The sequence below is a fragment of the Setaria viridis genome, chromosome 2, assembly GCF_005286985.2.
Source record: "Setaria viridis chromosome 2, Setaria_viridis_v4.0, whole genome shotgun sequence".
In the NCBI taxonomy this organism is placed as follows: domain Eukaryota; kingdom Viridiplantae; phylum Streptophyta; class Magnoliopsida; order Poales; family Poaceae; genus Setaria; species Setaria viridis.
The window spans coordinates 47161391-47176960 of NC_048264.2; positions in this window are offsets into that span (position 1 = coordinate 47161391).

The window sequence follows — 15570 nt, forward strand, 5'->3', positions numbered from 1 at the left end:
TTAATTCCCCGTCATTTGCTCATTGATTGCCCGGACGATGGCGCGTGATTAGACGGCCGGACGTCGACGAGAGTTGGCTTTGATCGATCGATGATCCTGATCCCTGCCGAAATCGGGCAAGAAGCATGGGGTGCCGGGGGGCCAGCAATGATTCCAAGGCCAAAGTCCCTGTCCCCGGATCCAGTTGGACGACACAGAAACAGAACCAGCTAGCAGCAGCCTGCAACTAGCATCAGTGAACAAGAGTAACCGTAGCTGCATGCAGCTGGGGATGAATCGTCCCGACCCCGGCGACCCGGCCGTCCGGCCTGTGGTTTTGCTGGAATGCCACCAAATTGCTCTGCCGGGATCGATGGAATCGCTTGCTTTCCATCCGACGCAACGCAACGCAACCAGGGAGAGAGCTGGTGGTAGCTAGAGGCCGGGCGGGTTTCACGCGCCGCGCTCGCTCTCCTCCTCCCTCACTTCGTGCATCGAAACCCGGCAGGCCGCCGCAAACGCGCCAGCATTAACGCGGCCGGGAGAGAGGGGATCGGGTCACGGAACCAGCCGGCGGAGGTGGACGGCGCGCCCCGATCGCACGGCGCTCCGGTGTGAAAACCAGCCAGAGAGGTTGGGGCGTGGTGGCCTGCCACTGCCTGGCCTGTCCCTGTCGCCACGGCCTGGATGACGTCACAACTTTAGGCTGGCTGGCGGGGGTGGTGGCTGCGCGGCCGGCCTTGACCCCCGCCGCTCCGCGTACCGTCCGTCCGTTGTGTGTGGGGGGCGCACAAGCTGGCATGTCCGTGGCTACCACGGCGACAGCTAGCTAAACTGCTCCATCTCGTTTCCATTCCGTTCGCACCACCATCGGATTGCCAATTTGCCATACGTTCTTCACACGGCATTCCATGAATCCCAGTTCACAGGGTCTATGGCTGCGCATCCCATGAATCCCAGTTCTCTACAGAATCAGATCATCTATCACAGGTTCTGAGGTTGATAATACTTTTATTTTGCACCGATCTAACATTGGCGCTGTACACGCAACTGTTGCAAAATTCTGGAGAAACCGCAAGGGTTACAGTTGGGCTCACATGTCAGTGTTACAGTAAACACCGCTTTGTATGTGGGAAAACGCCGGCATTTCAACTAGGCTTACATGGTCGTCCTGGGTTTGTTGAATTGAATACCGGTACTACTCCCTCCTGGTGATCCTAGGATGCATGTGGTTAGTTGATGAACTGGTTGTTGTCTGATGTTGTGCAGGTGCATGCATGCGTGCTGTTGCTTTCGGATCCATGATGATTGGGGATAGACTGGGGCCCTTGGTTGCTAGGAGAAGACCAATGCATAGCAAAGAGATTGCGAGAGAGAGTTGGATTTGGCTGAGACGATCATTGCTGGATTTAGTAGCCCGGCAGTCCACCAAGGGGTTATCAAGTGGTTGATTTGTAGGTGAGGGCGATTGCGAAACCAAGAACTTGAAGTTGATCGCAAGAATATGAAGGGGACACGAGGGTTTTAGACAGGTTCGGGCCTCCAGAGAGTAATACCCTACGTTCTGTGTCCGTGGATTGTATTGCTGGGGATTGGTCTGATGTGTCGTACCCTCGGGAGGTGCCCTTGGCCACCTTATAGGCTGACGACCAAGAGTTACAAGTCGGTTTAAATTTAATCTACTCAGTAGTTACATGGAAGGTAATCCGAGTCGGACTACAATACGCGTTCCGCAATATCCGAGCAGATTTGGTCTATCCTGTTGCCTTGACGTGTGCTCCAAGAAACTTCATGTCCTCGGCCCACACGTCTTGGTCGGGCGGGCCTACTTGTCAGGTCCGTCCAGTATCCTGGTCGGAAGGGACCCATTGGGTGCCCATCCCTCAAGCCCCCGAGCGATGTGTAGGCGAACAGGAACTTTGAGGTCATCACAACGAAGCTTGAAATGAAGTTGGATGAAGCTGTGATGGCGTCATGGTGACGGAGAGGCTGTGCAATGCTAAAAAAAGAAGAAAATCCGAGCGAACGCAGAGCCAACACGCAGAGCGAAGACGAGTGCCGAGTCCAGCAGGTCGAAGCGAAGGTTACGGAGGGCGTCGCAAGATGCTCTCCGTAGGAGTAGCCCTCGAGCATTGAAGTGATTAGGATAATCGGTCCAATGGTCAAAAAAGAAGAAATTATCCCTTGAAGTAGATCTCAGTGCCCGAGCACGAGGATAGGCGCAGCCACGGAGGCCTGCCGACCAAAAATACACGTCCAAATCTCTAGAGATAAGGCCTCGTGCACTGATAGATAAGCGACGAAAATGCCTGTTCACGGGAGTACCGCACCGTCTGAGCAGCGTCAGGATTCCCGTTAGTACTTGGAGATCAGGCCGAGCATCACGTGAACACTGTAGAGCTGTATTGGCATGGGAAGACCATATCGTGAACCCTCATGAGTCTACTGTAGCATGTTGGATGTTAGCTAGCGGCCAGGCTATAAATAGACCAACGTTCAGCGTGGAGAGTCATGGCCCAAATAATAGTGCTAGTAGGATTGAAGCTTATAGTTTTTGATACGAGTAGCACCCGCTCAGAAGCCTGATGCCAGAAGAATTCTTGTGAAGAAAATCTGGATGCTCCTTCTCTTCGCAGTCTCTTCAATGAAGTCGGGAGGTAACAATGCTAGAAGAATCCTTATGAGGAGGTTGTATCGTGAACCCCGCCACTTTGTCCAGGACAGTTCTAGGGCAAGTGTTTCGCGTAGCTTTCTTGTATTGTGTTTTTTTCTTTTTCTGCATTGTAGCTTCTTATCCTTGGATGACAGCTATCCCAGAGCTGTTCACAGTCACTTGTAATATGTATTGCCAGTAATCTTTCTAGGAAACATAATTGTAGGTGAGTAAAAATATATCCCTTCATCTGGTTTTGGGGATGTATGGGCCACAGAGACATTCTCACTTGAAACGGTCGTCGTTTCCATTATTGCCAATCAGCAGCCCAAGCTGCCACCACGCACAGGGTATGGACCAGTGGTGACGCCTGAGTAGTCAAACCAGCCGACATCGTAGGAGCAGGTCCAAGTGGATGATCTATTGGCGAAAATTGCCGACATCGCAAGATCCGCCCAACCGACAAGCCCGTTGCGCCGCCCGCCGACCTTCAGTGGGACTCAGACTCTTCCTTTGGGTCGGACAAGGGTGGACGGGGGAAGCCGGCCAGGCCCAAGGCACTGAGCCGATTGGGCGACAAACACGGCAGACCGTGCGCAAGCAGGCCGTCCCCAAGGTGCCTCAGCCAAGGGGGAAGAGGAACAAGATGGCCGGTAAGAAAAGGGAGAAGGCTGCGCCAAGCATCGCTGTCCCGGCCAGGTCAGCTAGTGACGCAGATGAGGAATCCAACACGCTGAGCCCAGTCGCCAAGAAGAAGAAGTCGGAGCGCCAGGAGACCACCGCGACTAATGCGGTGCGCGTCAAGGAGGCGCTAAAGGCGAAGATCCATGGCGGACCCAACGAAGATACATCAGCGCCGCCGCCACCATTGCGCCCCAAGTACCGAGTGAAGAAGAAGAGCACCCTGTAAGTGCCGCCTACTTATGCTGTCCGTGTTGCAGTTATGGTTGCTGACTCACTTGTATGAATTGCTTATTGTGCCGGCAATGCAGGACCGGCGTGCTGTCCGATAATGGTGGTGTGCAGCTAACTAGTTGCTCGATCTAGACCGAGGTGACCTCGGAGGCTGGAGTTTATAAGGAGGGTCGCACCAAGGAAGTCGCGCCAAACCCAGCGCCGTAGCATGATGAAGCCGGCTCCAAAGTTGCAGATATTGCCCTGGTCGACCCTGAGGTTGAGAACGCGACTGGTGAGGGGGCCAGAGCTGAGCCTCAACAGGAGGAGCTTCCCAGGGATGACCCGCTGCTGGAGAGGTCCGCCGAGGATGCTAACCTTGGTGTGATTCATGAAGATGAGTCTAACCCTGAGGACTTCTCCGACACGGATGTGGCAAAGGACACAGCACGAGATAAGGAAGACCTTTACAAGCGACGAAAGATGTCCTTGGATGCCGACGAGCTATTGTTTGTAAGTGCATTTGCCGACCTACGTTTAAATCCAAGTTTCCTTGCAGAACTCCTAATATTGAAGTGTAAACAGAATCTAGCCGCCCGTGTGTGGAAGAGGATGAAAGTGACTCGGCGGGTTGAGTATTATCATTTGAAGGCCGAGCGCCTTGAAGCCGAGCTCAAGAAGGCCAAAGAGGACGCTGCCTGCCAGCTCCTGCAGAAGAGCTTGGAAAAGGATGTGCTAGCTGCGCATATGAAAGGTAGGGTGTGCCGACCTGTTTTAATCAGTTTTGTCCTTGGCACTCTAATGCTGATGTGAACTTGTTTGGGCACGCATATGCCGCAATGAGGGAGCAGAAACTCCAGCGGTACCTTAAGGAGTGCGAGGACTCTAATGCACGCCTTCAGCAGCAGCATGAAACAGTGGTCAAGCATGAGTATGCGGCATCACAGAAGTTGGCCTACAAAGCCAATGCGCGCAAGGAAACCGAGCAATGCTTAGAGGCTGCTGTAAGTAATCTTCAGAATGACCAATGCTTAGAGGCTATTGGAGCAGCTACGGAAGAAGGCTGGCTATGTGATGGACATGGTCCAACCGAACGCCGACCCAACCATGCCAACGCCACTGCTGGATCACCTCAAGGCCGCACCAGGTCGGCTCAAGGCATTGCTGAAGGACACTGCAGTAGAATGTGTCAAGAACACCTTTGCTCTGGTGGCGTCACACTTCCCGAAGTTGGCCTTGGAGCACGCTGCGACAGGAGTCGCAGTCGATTTCAACGTGGACTGGATTCCAGAGTTGGCTGAGCAGTATCATGATGTGGTGGAAAGCATTGTAAATGACTTGGACCTATAAAAAAAACTCTGTGGTGTATCAATCTATATGGAGAAGCATGTGTTGTAAATAATTTGATGTATGCAAGTAAAAAGAGGCGTCGCCCCTCCCTTGGTATATACGACAGGACAGCGTGTAGCCGAGGCCTATAGCCACTAAGCGCCTAGCCTTGCCTGACCAGCGTCCTGCTAAGAGTAGGGGTGACCGCAAGGTTGTCTAGGTCCTGCAGTTTAGGAGGCCGACCACACGAGCTAGGAGGCCTTGAGAGGGGGAGGAACAGGATGCGAGACCCAGAGGTCAGTGCATGAGGGAAGCCCTTGAGCTTGGCAACGAGTGGTCTGTCGAATAGGTCGGGCAGCCCCCGGGTATGCGAGGAACCTTGAAGGTTTTATTCATTCGGTAAAAATGGAAAACAGAATACATATATTTTAAGCCCTAAGGGTAGATGCGCCGCAGGTGTTTGATGTTTCGCGGACTGGGTGTGCCTAAGCCGTCCGCCCGTTGGAGTCGATAGGTGCCTGGCTGGATGACCTTTCGGACGATGAAGGGGCATCACGGTCATCACGACGGCGGTTGTCGCAATGATTGCACTTCACCGAGGCGTCGAGCTCTTTCTTGACGACCATGCAGTCCTGAAGGTTGTGATGTGCGTCCTTATGGAAGGGGTACGGAGCGTTCATGGTGTCATCAAATTCTTCCCAGAGTAAGGTGGTTGGACTAACGGAATCGGCTTTAGCAGTGAGGAACTCGGGGGTCCTTTTTTGAAGTCGGGAGGACTAAACCTCCTCTTCGTGGACGAACTCTAGCCGACCTCCCGCGCAGTTACCGTGGTCGTCTTGGCGGAGACTGGATCTGCTGTAAGAGGATTGGCTTTGTGAGTGCCGGGTAGATATGGACCGGTAGTGTGTTGACTGGCTCCGGGCCCATTCTTCTATCTGGGCGTTGGTAACACAGATACGTGCTTGGATTCGCCGGAGTGGCTCCGAATCTAAAAAGTTTTCTAGGTCGGCGAAGGCGGCCCTCAGGTTAGCCTAGGGTATGGTGGAAACGTAGCGGCCGGCCTCCTCGAGGTCGGCTTGTAGATTGCGGGTGCATATACGGCGCCTGCGTCTGCCCCAAGCACCGTCCTGGTAGGCGTTGTCACCGTTGTTGGCACGCGTTGGGTTGACGTTGGTGATGGGGGAGGTCGGCGCTGGTCGCCTGCTGCCTCGGCTCCCATGTTAGTAGCTGGTTGTTGGCGTTGCTGGGTACTGGCTTGCTCCTGTTGGTGTCGTACTGGACGTTTATGGTTCTTGGCGTTGCGACCTACTTCCTGAGAAGAGGTCTCGCCATCACTGGGTGGACCGCCAGTAGATACCATGAAGGCTTCGCGATCTGGCGTGGTGGAGTTGCTCTCGTTGTAGTCATCATAGGGGTTTGGCGTAAGGGCGATGCGAGGTGCCTGGAATTCACTACAGTCTAGAAACTGGGTGGGTTCAGGCGTGTCTCCAGATTGGATCTAGAATGCCTGGCCGAGCTTGGCGGAGTACTCGGCGGCTGAGTTCCGCAGACCGAAGGGGATGCGGGACGGACCCTGCACCGATCTTGTTGAACGTAGCGCCACCTCGACAGATCTATGCACTCAGCAATAGTATTGCTGATGCGATCTAGCCTCATGATCAGGTCAGAGGGTATGGGTGGGCGGGTTGCAGCAAGGATGTGCGGAATCCTCTCGAGGAGAGAGAGAGATCGCCGACCTACTGGGCAAGCGGCGTGATGATCCTCGGGGGGAGGTCTTACTTCATCGGAGTAGATCCGATAGAAACTGAGTTGGCGACGGACGCCGAGTCGATGGAGAAGGTGGTGGAATCGGAGCCCAGCAGCATGCTCGAAGCGGAGCTGGATCGGGTTGGCGAGGAAGTCCTTCATGCTCTCGGGAAAAATAATGCCGGGATGAGATGCCATCGAGGTCGCCAAGAGGATCTCGCAACCACCCCTACCTGGCGCGCCAACTGTCGAATTTAGTAGCCTGGCAGTCCACCAGGGGGTTACCTAAGTGGTTGATTTGTAGGTGAGGGCGATTGTGAAACCAAGAACTTGAAGGTGATGGTAAGAACACGAAGGGGACATGAGGGTTTTAAACAGGTTCGGACCTCCGGGGAGTAATACCCTACGTCCTGTGTGCGTGGATTGTATTGCTGGGGATTGATATGATGTTTCATACCCTCGGGGGTGTCCTTGACCGCTTTATATAGGCTGACGGCCAAGAGTTACAAATCGGTTTAAATCTAATCTACTCGGTAGTTACATGAAAGGTAATCTGAGTCGGACTACAATACACGTTCCGCAATATCCGAGCAGATTTGGTCTGTCTTGCTGCCTTGACGTGTGCTCTAAGTAACTTCATGTCCTCAGCCCGCACGTCCTGATCAAGTGGACCCACTTGTCAGATCCGGCCAGTACCTTGATTGGGTAGGAACCCATGAGATACCCATATCCCTCGATCATCAGTTGTAATTGCCGATTAGACAAGATCATCACCCCTAGTAACATTTCCCTTTCTAGTTGTACTTGGATATACTATCATTTGGCAATCAATGTGTACGTGTGTGATCGATCCGTAACCAAGAAGCTCGATCAAGTACTGGAAACAAAACTGAGCACCGCATCTCATCAGAGTGTGATTATTTGTGGCCGGTAACCCACTAGCTGCATGTATCCGGACGAGTGGTGATCTGAACGTCTGATCGTTTGCAACAGGCTTCCACACGGTGCTCTTGTCCGAACTCAGGCATGATTGGCATGGAGATAGATACCTGATCGGTGTCGTCTCTCTGCATTAATGCGAGAACAAAACAAAGACACGGTGCCCTACATGCAACGCATGGCTCTTGGCAATGCACAAGGAGCACCTAGCACCGTGACTGACGGCTCTGCGCTTGTGCTTGGCTAGTACTAACAGTGATCGATATGACCAGGAAACGACCGACCTCTGAAAAGAACCGTGACAGGTGACGACTGAGCTAAGAGAGCATGCTAATGCCAATGTCATGTTGCAGCGACGAACTTTTTCGAGGACATTTTCCGTGACCGTTTTTCAACCCAGATCGATCCTGACATCCGCGTGTAGTGTCACTGTTGCCATTAAGCTGCTACGAACGTCATGCGCAAGCTAGAGTGAGATGAAAACAGCGAGGAGTTGGTGTCTTGAAGCAGAGGATTCCTGGATTTCAGCAGTGCCACCAAGTCGTAGGAGTACGTGATGCGTATTTCATTCTCCTCTTCTTCTTTTCTGTCTTTGAATGTACGTACTTAACACGGTAATGCGCCTGCCCTTCCAGAAGAAGTAGCTAGGATCTATCAAATCAGCAGCGTAATGACCACCTGGTGGTGCTCGTACATCATCTGATGGCTGATGCTGAGGAGTACGGCGTACTACTCCGGCCGATCCGATCCTTGCATTGCTTCACAAGATAACAATACAGCCAGCCACTTGAACGTGTCTTCAATGGCAGCTCTACTCCTACGTACTCGAGTTGAGGTTTAGGCCACAGAAGACTCAAACTTCACCTCGACTAATCACACTTGATTAACTCAATGACAATTAGCATGTGTCTTTGTTTTGTTCTCGCATTAAGTTCAAGGAACACAAACTAATTGTCATTGAGTTCACACACAACACAAGCTAAGCTAGCTAGCTAGATAAGATAAGGCTCTCGTCCGTCGTCGTCCAACCCCTGACAAAGAAAGTCCGGAACCCATTTCAAACACGTTCGATCGGGTACAGCTCAAACTGGGCATTCTAAATTCAAGAGGACGCATAGAGAAAAACCTTATTCAATTCATTTGCAGCAACTTGCGAAATCTGTGCTTGATTAGCCACACACGGTTGTGCAGCTCATCATCGATATTCGATCAGTCGTCACAGCAACGGTTCCGTTTCTGACGAGACTTTGCGACGACGCAAGAACCGTTAGGCCAAGTTGAGGCCTCGACGCATCGTCGTCGTCGTCCATGGATCGATGGATCATCGACACCTCCGCGCTGGCGTCACGCCACCCGTGTCCAGCGAGTGGACTACACTAGTTTATTCCACTCCCACGACGGCATCTCATGCGTCCACGTCACCCCGGCGGCCGGGGCGCGTGGAGCGGTGGGCCCGCGGGCCCTACGGTCATCGCCTATTGGCTGCGATGGTCTTTGTCTCCAAGAAGGAAAAAAAAAGAAACTCTTGCTAGAAGACCCAGCCAGATAGATAACCAGCCAGCAGATGATTAGATGCCACGTGGGACATACGTCCCTGTACAGGAAAAGACAAGGGAATGTACTATTCTACGGATAGACATGTATGTGGATGTGGAGCCCTGTCATTCCTATACATCCATTGGGTGATAGAAGATTTCAAATTCAATGGTGTGGTGTGACATGAGTCAAATAGGAGCCAAGACTTTTACCAACCGAGATCATGTTCAACTATTTTTATCCAAAAAAAAAATCTTGCGGTGGACTTAATTTAAATTTCGCACGGTTTGTGTTATTGCCAAACGATGGCGCATTTTCAATCGCCATTATCATGCTAAACTTGGAAAAGCATCCATGTATAATGGATTTTGCTAATGTTTGGTGGGGCGACATGTCCTTGAAAGTACTCCTCATCCTGAATAAGGCTTCATGTGATCTTTTTGCCATCAATGCTAAGCAAAAAGTGCAAGATATGGGACAAGTGCAAAACATCGATCGAAGATATTTTCAGTTAGTTAGAGACTTGGAACCAATCACCAAACCCACATGCTTGGCTTCAATGGAACATCTAGATGCAATAGAGCATGCTTCACATGGCCTATTACCTTACGAATCCAAAGTACTGTACTCCACTTGATAAGCCATGAGGCATGCCTCCCCTTATCTCGCATGAAACCAGGACCACCCGTTGTTTTCATCACACTAAAAGTGCCCTACCACATTAGGGAAGAGACCGGACAAGCAAGGCCTTTAGTGTATTTTAGAGTGCACCCAAAGTCCATGATGTAGTATTTGTCCTTCACCCTAGCTGGTACGTAGAAACACCTCATGTGTAGCTCAACTATGCACATACGGTAGCTAATAATAATGCCACCATTTTTTAGGTCTTCCACTAGCAACAAGCTAAGTTGATCAGGGTTGGTACATCCATCATTAACCTACATACCTTCTCTGCTGTCCTTTCCTATAGTTTGGTGTGTGCATTGGTCATTGTCAGGGGCTGATTAGGGGAAGGGAATTAAACCTAGTCAAGCGATATTTTTGTCCGTGGTTGATCGGAAGCAATATTGCAAGTCCATGGATCTAAGGACGGCTAGTTTCGGTTCCTCATGTCCCCATCGAAAATGGCGCGCAAGTAAAAGATGGTGAAAGCAACCGATCGATGTGCGTACCCGGCTGAGATAAGATCCAAGGCTTCAAGTAATAACTTGGATTCTACACAGGCAAGCCACAGTTGCTACGAATAAGACCTTGTCAATTATTAATCAGCACAGATGATTACAGTAGGTTGTTTGCTATGATGTTTTTTTTTGTTGGCAGATAGCAGCTAATGATATGAAGTGCTGCTAGTCATATAGTCGAGCGAGAATAAAGGCAGGTGCAAGGAATCTTTTGATGGCTCATCATTGATCCAAGAAGTTGGGGGATATAGTCGACTCTCTGTCGCCGGCGTGCCACGTGGGACGTTGAGTGTGCCACTCGGGCACTCGTGATGGCGCCCTCTCGTGTAGCCCCTTTCTTGGCTCCTTGGTGAACAGGTGGCACACACATCGCGATGTCCATGCATCGCTGTGCAAATCCTTTCGAGAGTTTGGGAAGCAAGGGTTTGAGTTTTTTTTTTTGTGTGTAGCCGGCGTTAGCGAGGAAAACATGCGCGAAACGATTATGATGTGGCGTGATAATCCCTTTCGACAATGCAGAGTGTTATGATGGGAAACAATATGATTAGGATGCGGTTGCTGATGAGTGAATATTGATCCATTCTGTCCCGTTGCTGGCCGCGGAGGGGAAGGAGCTGAGAGAGGTGTTCAGCCAAGGCACTCAAGAAATGCTAATTTGGCGAGGCCTTGACCCCGCCTGAGACCTTCCAGAAATGGACGGCACCAACCTTTCCTGGACTGAACCTCAGTTTCAGTTCCCATTCGTTCGGATATATGCCTGCAGTAGTATATCCTGGAATATCCAGCTAGCAGCTGGTTAAGGTGAGACTTGCAAAGGAAGCAATAGATCGATTATCCACAAGGCTGATGAAGTGATGAGCGCAAGCGCACATTGTTGCGACTTGCGAGTGAAATGAGAGCACGGAAATGTGGTAATGCACAGGGGGCTAGCTAAGGTAGGACGTGATGTGTGTACGCAAGCAGAAGGGCCGGGGTTGAAAGTGGGTGCATGTGCAGGTGATCGGATGAGATGATCACAGCAAGCAGAGGTGACAAGGGAAAGCTTTGTTTCGGATAGCTGAGCTTTGCCAGTTCGTTATCCATCATTTCGGGATCGGATTCCGATCCATCACCGCGTTCGCTCGCAGGTGACAGGCAGCCAGACGGAGGCGCCGTCGGACCCACGGTGATGGTGGTGCTAGTGGCTGCAACGCGGAGGGATCATCAGGGAGGCGTCCTCATCCGGGTATGCCGGCCGGAGATGCATGCGAGTCAAAAGGGCAATGAGATGAACCCATCTCGTACGTCGCAGCTCAGGTGGGACGCCGTATTCGCGGGGACGGGTCGATGGGGATCAAGTAAGCGTAAAGTGAGCTTTATTTGCTGGGCTCAGCTGAGCTCAGAACGGTGGATAGCTTGTCCTTGACTGGATAAGGACACAGACTCATAGGCATGCAATCTCTGAATATATTTGCTGCCAGGAGCGAGCACAGGCCCATGCTGAGCTAGCTAGGTCTGCTAGCTAGAATGCACAAAGCTGGACGGAGGGTGGCGAGTGGCACAAAGCTGAGAAAAATCTTGCACAGTTACGCCACTGTTAGGCTTTCAATGTCAGGCGCACTAATATTCAGGTCATCAGGTGACAAGGCACCGACCTCTGTGATTGCCCATCCATTTGGAAATTGGAAGGAAGGAGGTGTAAGCAGATGGTCCAAATTCTTGCACCTCTGTCCTGAGAAGAGATATAGCAGCTGTTACTGTACTAGTATCAGACTCTCAGTTGATTGCTCTCTCTACCAGCTGCAGGATGGTTTGATGATCGGTGCAGGGCAGCTGTTGTTGTGTTCTGTTCCTCACCTACATGGGAACCTATATGGCTTCCGGAAGATGTTCAAGCAGATGAACTATAAAGCCCAATAAGTATATACAGTAAGCCCACGTGTGTATGTATGCTGAGCGCGCTAGCCATATAATTCTTTTCCGTTCCATTAGAATGCATCGCAAGAAGAGGTAAGGGCTCAGTGCCTTTGACTTTTTTTTGCAGCACCATAGATAGTCCGGAAGTTTAATATTTTTTGCGGGGCACGTGGTTTGAAAGGGATAGTAATGGGTGGGAACTTGCAAGTTGAAGTTTCAAGTTCATAAATGAAATAATAATCGGGAAAAAATATATTCTAATATTTACTTTGTATTTATCATTCATATGGGAAATAATATTTGGTAGGAGCAAGGTCAAAAAAAAGAAAAAGGTAGAAGAAGGGGAAGGGTGTCCCCATCGTGATAGATCCCCACTACCCGAAAGGAAGGAAGAAGACGGACTCCTACTAGAATTTTCGTGTAATCCTAGTCCTACTAGGACTAATACCATGTAATCCTACTAGGACTCCTCCTTATAACCGACTAATAATCTCGCCCCCTGAAGTATATAAAGGAGGAAAGAGGTCCCTGGATTGGTAGGTCGAGACCTCATAGAACTACAACAGAGGACCAAATCCTCAACACCAAACATCATCCAAGCGCAGGGCGCAATATACAACACCCCAAACAGGACGTAGGGTATTATACTACTCTGGCGGCCCGAACCTGTATAAATCTGTATCTTGTGTCCTCGCTTTTACCTTCGAGTTTCAGGTCCGACGATTCCCTACCAACCAATCTACTACCTCGGGATACCCCTCAGTAGGTTGCCGGGTGTTCAGAAGTATGATTTGCACAACCCAGAAAATGTGAATCTAAATTGTTGGTGAGTAAGAAATGTTGATTTATGTTAACAATTGTTGGTGAGTGTCTAAATAAATTAAAGAAAAATGTTTGGAAAATGTTGGTCACTCCTAAGAAAAATGCTGGTAAGTCGTCATCCTCTGTAAAAAAGATGTTGGTGATACTCTAAAAATAGTTAGAAACATGTTGGTGTTTGGAGAAAAATGTTGGGAGAACATCAATAAATGTTGTGTGCATGTCAACAAAAAATGTTGGTCATTATTGGGAAAATGTCGGAGAGTGTAAAAAATGTTGGCCAAACATTTTAAGAATATATTGGTATATGTTAAAAAATGTTATAAATGTTGAATTATGTAAAAGAAATGTTGGTCTATCAAGAAAAATGTTGGTTAAGGTAAAATAAATTGTTGGTCAATATTATGAAACGGTACTATATGTTCATAATAAGTTAGCCCATAATAAGTTAGCCCATGTCAATGAAATGTTGGATAATATTAAAAACAATGGTGAATATCTAAAACATAAGTTAAAAATTTTTGCAATATTTTGACACGCACCAACTCTTTTGTTACATTTACAATGTCTCTTAATATTTTTTTGACATTCACCAATATTTTTAAGTAAAAAAGTATTGAGACATTTCATCTAAAATGTTAATTTTTAAAAATATAACAAAACATGGTGATATTGGATCTCATTTTGTAGTATTAATTCCAACAAATACCATGGTTCGAACAGATTTTAAATTGGATGCACGGTTTAAGAGAAAAAATCGTTTGAAGTTTGCAACTTGTTTAGCATCCCACCCATATTCTCCTCTCATATAGTGACATCTGTCCCCACGTATAGCCGACCACGTATTTGCGTCATGGGCTTTGATTCGAAGCCCAGCTCCAGCGGGTATATGGGCCACCACATTTTCCTTTTAGCCGGACCGGCCGGAGGAGGAGAGAGAGAGAGGACGCAACCTGGGCTTTTTTCGGACGCACCAAAGGCCCAAACATAACAGTAGAGTCCTAAATAACTAGATGCAGGTTGATAGGTCCATTTAGTCGTCGTGATAATAGCAACAAGAGCTCCGGCCCAAATTTCAGGCGCAGCCCAACAGCAGCATTGCTGAATTCTCTCAACGCTCGCTCTGCCCGAACAACAGTTGGAGCGATGAGACGCCGACGCCTTCGTCCGCCGCCAACACTGGGCCCCTGTGAATTTGTGATGCACCGCACAGCTAAGCTACTGGGTACCTGTACCTCGTTAAAAAAAATTACTGGGTAAGGCGTTTAAAAATAAACTAGTGGGTAAGGGTACTGACCTCTGAGTTTCTCATGTACCGTAGAAGATTAACAGTACAAACCGTGCAGATATAGCGTACGTACAGTCAGTGGCGGAGCTAGGGTTAAAATAAGGGGGGCAATTCAATAATAATCAACAGCCAAACAATTGAGGTGGTATGTAAAAGGTCTCACAGTTCATTTTTCTTCTTGTTTTTTTGAAAATAATCGACGGCTAAAAAATTGAAGTGCCATGACAAGCTAAAGATTCTTTTTATTTTGGAAGAAGTGCTATGGGAAAGCTAAGCTACCTGCATCCAAAAACTGCATGCCATGTCCGGCCGGTGACAGACACGGCTAAAAAATTGGAGTGCTATGACAAGCTAAAGATTTTTGACGCACGGCACGGTGAGTCGGTCGGTGGCAGACTGCAGCATGGACCGTGCCCGGCCGTGGAAGGTAGCGGCAGCGGCTGACTGGCGTCCGAGTCAGACCCTTATCTACAATGTCCTCTCCGACTCCGAGCGCGTCGGTTCGCTGCATCTCTGCCCTGTGCAATGATCCAATGCTCCAAATCCAGTCGCAGGCGAGAAAGGACGGTGGCCTGCGTAGACCGGTCGGTGTCGCTCGGCGTCTGGCGTCTCTGTGGGTGGGGTTCCGGCCTGCAGCCACGCTGCTGCTGACGAGGAGAGAGAGACACAAAACTAGCCACAGGCCCACCACCTCATGGCCCGCATGTGACTCGTGCTCCCGCCTGCCTGAAACGGATGCGATGCAGCTAATAATGTAGCGTGTTGGCTGGCTCGTCTCTGCTGTGCCATCGGGCCATATCCATTTGAAATTTAAAATAAAGAATTCTAGTACCAGAAATAACCGGCATTTCGTACCGCTCTGCTCCCTTCTTCTCTGTCTCACTCCATCTAGAGAAAGAGAAGAGTATGGCTCACATCACATGGCACCGGCAGCACGAAAATCCGAGCCATCCCTGCTTCTTCATTGCTTCTGTGTGCCGCCGAAAAGCATCCCATGGTTTCACGTATCACAAGGAAGAATCATCGGGCGGGTGGTTAGCAAGGGACAAAATTCTTCACAACCTCCCGTGAACACTGCAGCCGCCGCGGCGCCATCATCGGCGACAGCGGAAAGAGACGCTGCTCGCAGCGGCAGCCTATCCAGTCATCCAGGCTTACCCGTCGCAGCGGAAGCAAACTAAGCGGATGTTTGGTTTTGCAATGCTAAACTTTGAGATTAAAGTTTAGTTTTTAAATTGTCAAACAGGTGACTAAAGTTTAACCCTTTAGTTCTCAAGGAGTTGCTTACAGGGACTAAAAGGGATCTTGAA